This window comes from Cynocephalus volans, chromosome 2 (genome assembly GCF_027409185.1).
Source record: "Cynocephalus volans isolate mCynVol1 chromosome 2, mCynVol1.pri, whole genome shotgun sequence".
Classification (NCBI taxonomy): domain Eukaryota; kingdom Metazoa; phylum Chordata; class Mammalia; order Dermoptera; family Cynocephalidae; genus Cynocephalus; species Cynocephalus volans.
The window spans coordinates 203,272,553-203,278,552 of NC_084461.1; the positions used below are offsets into that span (position 1 = coordinate 203,272,553).

At 47.9% G+C, this 6,000-nt stretch overlaps 1 protein-coding gene across 2 annotated transcripts in view; it reads right to left on the reverse strand.

The window, feature by feature from the left end:
* AP1B1 (adaptor related protein complex 1 subunit beta 1) overlaps positions 1-5,703 on the reverse strand; it is a 52,754-nt gene extending 47,051 nt beyond the window's left edge. For both annotated transcript variants that reach the window (XM_063085809.1, XM_063085808.1), the window contains exon 1: positions 5,577-5,703. The gene's annotated coding sequence lies outside the window, so the exon portion shown is untranslated. The remainder of the gene's footprint in view (positions 1-5,576) is intronic.
* Positions 5,704-6,000: the final 297 nt, after the last annotated feature.

The window sequence follows — 6,000 nt, forward strand, 5'->3', positions numbered from 1 at the left end:
GTCTATTTTTTCTCCCTCCATAATGTCAATTCCATGAGGGCAAAGATTTTGTCTGTTTTGTTCACTACTGTATTCCTAACTCTTGGACTGGTACCAGGCAAATAGTAGATGTTCAAAAAATATTTGAATGACTAGTGCTCAACTCTCTTATTGGGGAAATTTCATGTTCTGTAAACTAACCTCTGCTAGAGAACAGCTTCCCAATGTTCCATTCACTGGGTTTGCCAGGATCAGACATACATCTGCTCTGGTTGTCAAGCTATTTTAACTATACTGAAATTGAAAATATCAAACCCCCTAGCCCATTTTACAGCCATTAAATAGAAGGTAAGTAAATAAAGGATAAGAGACAGAAGAAAGGGAAAAGGGTAGAAGACCAGGTGGCAACATCTCCAGTGAGAGAAATGTTTAGGCCTCTTCCTTTGGTGAGGCCACGTCCCCTTCATCAAAAAACATGCTCCCCCAGGCATCAACTGAGAGCGAGCTGAGCTGCGGGAGGTGGGGGGCCCTGACTCGGGCTATGGTGTGAGCACAGCCAGGCCCTTCCTTCCACCCACAACCCTCCAGGCCCATAGGCCTGCTGTATACCTCTAACTCTCAAGATCTTCACTGCCTCTGCACTTGCTGATCCTTCTACCTGGATTATCCTCTCCTGCTCTAGTGTGGCTGCTCCAACTTATTCTTCAAATCTCAGCTTAGATATGACTTCAAAGATACCTTCCCTACATGCACTGTCTTAAGAAGGTATTAACAGAGCATCTTCTAGGAACCAGAGACTGGTCTATATGCTGGGGATGCCACAGTGAATGACACAAAAATCCTTCCCTTCATGGAGCTTATATCTTAATGGGAGACAGAGACCATAAGCAAGATAAATAAGTAAAATACATAGTATCTTAGATAGTGATAAATGCTACTGAGAAAAAGAGAGCAGTGAAAGAGGACAGGGAGCGGGGAGGAGAGGAAGGGAGGTTGAAATTTAACTAGGGTTGCCACAGAAGGCCTCCTTGAGAAGGTGGCAGGTGACGTTGCCTGGGGAAGAGACTGCCAGGCAAAAGAAATAGCCAGTGTAAAGGTGGGAGTATTCCTGGCATGTCTGAAGAACAGCATGGAGGCAAATGTGGCTCAGTGACCAATGAGCAGGGCAGTGGGTTACAAGGCTGGAGGAGAATGGAGGGGGCCTTAAGGTCAAGGTAAGCACACTGGCTTTTACTCTCAGTGAGCTGGGAGCCACTATGAGCAAATGAGTCCTGAGATCTGACTTACATTTTATTTATTTTTATTTTTTTATCGGCTGGCCAGTAAGGGGATCTGAACCTTTGACCGTAGTGGTATAACGAGCATACTGGCCAGCCCTGACTTACATTTTAAAAGGATCTCATTGATATACTTTTTTTTTTTTTTTTTTTGGCTGCTGGCTGGTAAGGGGATCTGAACCCTCCAGTTATACCTTTTTGTTTCCTTCTTGGTTTATCAGATTTTCTAGTTAATACATTGGGTTTTTTTCTTCTTTGTCTCTCTCCCCCATTAGAATGTAGTAAGCAACCAGAAGGCAGAAACAATGTCTGGCTGGCTCACCTATCATCATAGCCCTGCCCAGGCACTAGCAGGCCTCGATAATACTGCATAAATGAATGCTGGACTTATGAAGGTCTCTGACCTTGGTGTCTCAACCCCCAGTCACCCAAACCTCAGGGATCAGAGAATGAAGACCACAAAAGCAGACCCAACAGCTGGCTATACTGCAATTGTCATTCCACTCATAATATGCTTAAAATCCTAAAAGCAATTAGGGTGTGGTAAAAAGCATCTGGCACCCAAATCTACTCTTCTACAGAATTCAGCTATTGAAGTGCTGAAAACCAACACTGAAGGGTTGGTTTTAAACCTTTTGAGACCTGACATCCAAATCTACCATCTTCCAGCTCAGAGTCCACAGAGGAGATACATGGTAACTTGTGGGATCAGCGACTAAAGTATCCTGACTGATGATAAACTCTGAGCCTTCTGGAGTCAACCAGCAATACACTTACCTTAACTAGAAGAGGCCTTTCAACTTCAGGGAGACCCTCTTGATGAAGGTCAGAGGTCAAACCCAAGGGTAAAGACCCAAAGAGCATGAGGTTTGGGAGTCTAGTATCCCAGCCAAGTCCCTCCTCAGCTCCACTGTATAACAGGAGACAATCTAAGACCAAGGGGTTAGGAAGGGGAAGAGGCCACAGCAGGTATGACAGGGGCTTCCCCAGGGTCTACACAACATAACAGGCAAAACCGCACCACAAGTATAAAATGGGAACTACAATGTTACATACCTGATGGGTTTGTGAGGCTAAAACCAGTTAATACATACGAAGCCCTCAGCATTGCCTAGCATTGCTTGATAAATGTCACCATTATTACTGCGCAGGGAGAGAATTTACCACTTCCCTGCTACTTCCAAGACCCTCATGTCTCTGAGGCCCTAAAGCACTTTGGTGGCTGGCTGGGTGGTAGCAATAGTAGTATGAGAGTAGTTAATCCCAGCTCTGGTCAGATTTCTCCCTATCCCTATGAGGTAACATAAGGATGGACAGGAGATCATCTGAAAAGTACTTCGAATTCCTTAGGAGTCAAGGAATCCTAACAATTCAATGCAATATTCATTCATTCATTCATTCATTCACTGAACATTTACTGAGCACCAACTATGTGCCAGACATCTCACTAGGTGCTGGAGACACAGACAAATCCTTGACAAAAATTAAGAGCTGTTTACTTAGAAGACAGCCAAGTAAATAATGACAACCCACTGCAATCACTGCCACAGGACATCAAGGAGAAGAATCTAGCACTGGCTTGCAAAGTGGGGGTGATGATCAGATCAGAAGCACCAAGTAGTGGTCTAGCAAGAAGGTTGGGGGGTGGGCAGAAAGTGGTGTCCAGGCATAGGTAAAGGCATATAGCAAAGACAGAGAGGTATGAAGAACTGGGGCTTGCAGAAGTGGCAAGCAGCAGAGTTTGACTGGAGCTTGGGCGCAGGTGGAAGTGTTAAGCTAGGAGAGATGAGGAAAGAGAGCCAGGCAAGGGTCAGAGCCCGAAAGGCTTTGAATGCCATGCTAAAGAATGTAAGTTTTAGCCTGAGGGCTCCTGTGTGAAGAAATACAGAACAGAAAAATCATTTCTGGGCTGTGATAATATCAATGGCCTATCTTAGGCAAAAAGACCTGTTTAGAAAAGGAAACGTCTTCAAGGAAGAGATGCCCCGTCAACCTCAATTTTCAGAAATATATCAAAGTGCAAAATCCATACCCAAGCCATGTTTGCTTACCGTCAGCATGTCAGGCGTTGGTGCCAGACACAGGGGTTTTCTAGGAAGTGAGCAGTTAAGACGTGCAATAGTTTCGGTGGATGACTAGAAAAAGATGAAAGTCCAAGCCCAGAGCTAGTAGGACCAATGGACTGATCTTGTTCTGAAACACTTTTAGGAAGTGAAACGAGAAGGGTGGGAGAAGTCCTGAGTACATAAAAGTCTCTGTTTACAGAAGGAAGTAACACCCCACAAGCCAGGGTTGACAGATTTCATCAGACACAGGCCCTCAATAGGCATCAATTGGCCTAAGGTCAAGGCACCCACCGTAGTAAGAGACTCTGCAAAAATTTCCTAATTTAATCCCCACACAAACCAGGGGTGGGAGAGACAGGGAGTGGTCAGTACTGTTTTAGAGCTGAGGTGAAGGAAGCCCAGTCTAAGTAAATTGTCCAGGTCATACTACCAGGAAGCTGCCAAGCTGGGGTCAGAACCAGGGCTGACTGACAGGCAGTCAGGGAGTACACTTTCCGGTATACCTTTGAGCCTTTCAAGCTGTTCGGGTTGAAGCTCCCTCGACCCACACTCAACAGATGATCTCCACACAACCTATGAAGGGATCTGATTCTCTGAGAACTAGTGAAGCCATTCCTCATGACAGTTTCTAAGAGGTGAGAGGAGACTGGTGGGCTCAACTCAGGACAGGGAGCCAGATGCTCCAAGCTCTACTCATGTTCCTACCATCTGTGACGAGTCACTTCATCTCAAATCCTCCCTTGGAAGGATGGGGATAAGGTGACAATATTAAGTTTCTGTAAATCCAATGGAACTAGGAGAACAGATCATAGAGTTAAAAGAGGAAAAATACTGCAATAATATTTATATCACAGCTTTCTTCAGAAGCATGTGGAAATCTTCACAAGTTCATTAAGGCTTATAGCACCCAGAAGTGGGTAGGAAGGCAGGAAGTCTTTTTCATGCTGCTGTGAGAGAAACTGAGGCAGCTTGGAGCAAGTGAATGTCTGCAAAGGAATAAGGCCCAGATTCAGAGTCTAGCCCTCCAGCCACCGAAGCATCTCACCACCTCCTACCCAAGATGTGCTCTCCCCAGGCAAGAAGCTGTGAGGCCTGCACATTTCTCAGAAAGGCAAAGACCCTTCCCTTGGGTATGTTCTTCCAGAACCTAGGGCCATAAGATCCCTGAGGGGGTCACATGCTTCCTCTCTCTTTACCCCAGAAGGAATGCAGTTCAACCACTCTCAAGAAGGTTCTGGATATTCTTCAATTAGCTTCATGGACAGCCTGTTTCGTGTCTAACAATTCCCAATAGTCAGGAAAATCTGAAACTCTTGCCCTGAAAGGTAAATCTCTTATCGCAACAGCCTGCAGGGTTGTTTCATCCAAAGAAAGTGAATTGAGTGCCCCTTATGAAGATCAGACAAGAAGCAATAAAGCTACTTCTTGACACAGATCCGAATATAGCGGTATCTAAAAATATTAAGGAGCCCCTATATCCCAACCTGGCTCCAATCTCTCCTTTGTCTCTGCACTTTGCAGGTCCCTCAAAGCCTGGGTAGGAACCCTGGCTCTGCCTCTACCAGCCGATTAACCTTACATGTGTGATTTAACCTCTCTGTGCCTCAGTGTCTTCGCTGATAAAATGGTAATAACAATAGTAGCTACCTCACAAGGGTGGCAGTGAGGTTTAAAAGTGGCACTGTAAGTAAAGTGTTTAGTACAGTGCCTGGTACACAGTAGGGGCTCAGTAACCAGAAGCAAGCACTTTCGTCAGTACTTTGCAGCATTATCACAGGAGTTCCCATTCAGTCAACGTGTCCCTGAGGCTCCAATGGATGGACCAAGCCTGTCCGGGAGCAGGCTGCATGGGGCAGTTTCTTGATTTTTTTTTTTTTTCTTTCCATTTTCGAACCTTGGCAGAGATAAAGCCCTGAACGACCAGGAGACCTCGGGATGGCCATGGGGGTGAGTGTGAGGGGGCGGAAAACCAGAGCCCGAAGAAGTTTCCCTCCGGCCAGGGGAGGGCTCCTTGGGGCCTAAGTCTAGGAGTCTCTCCGGACCAGCGTATCCGTGGTGGCCGGCGTGCGGGTCGGTGGCCAAGTGGACGCGAATGAATAAACCCGCAGCCCTTCCACCTCGTCTGGGCCTGGGACGCTACTCGCGCCCATCTAGCGTGGCGTCCTCCCCGCGACCTCTGACCCCGCAACCCCCTCACCTCGGACCCCCGACTCCCCGCCCCACTTCTGTCTCGCCGGACTCCCTGCTTCCTCACCCGCAGGTCCGAAAGGCTCCCGGCGCCACGGCTCGGCTCAGTTTGGCAGTAAAATGTCCGCGGCCCCCTCTTCCCGCTCTCCCGGTGCGTCCGTACCACCGGCCGCTCCGCGCCCCTTGGCTGTCACCTGCCGGGCGGAAGTGAGCTGCCCGCGCGCGGGAACTTCCGGTGGACGCACGGCCTGGGGGCGGGGTCAAGGGTACAACACTGGCTGGGGTGGTGCCTGTGGGGCGAGGCAATAAAAGGGGCGGAGCCCACGGGTATTAACCCCTCCGCAGCCGTCGCGCTGCTCCGCTGTTTTCTCCGGTAGAGCGCTTAAAAACTAACCTCCTAACTGCTAAGTAAAGGGTTGTAGAGACGTTGAGGTTCATCTCCTATGTCACAGACGGAAAACTGAGGCATTGAAAGGGGTAGGCTCTTGCAG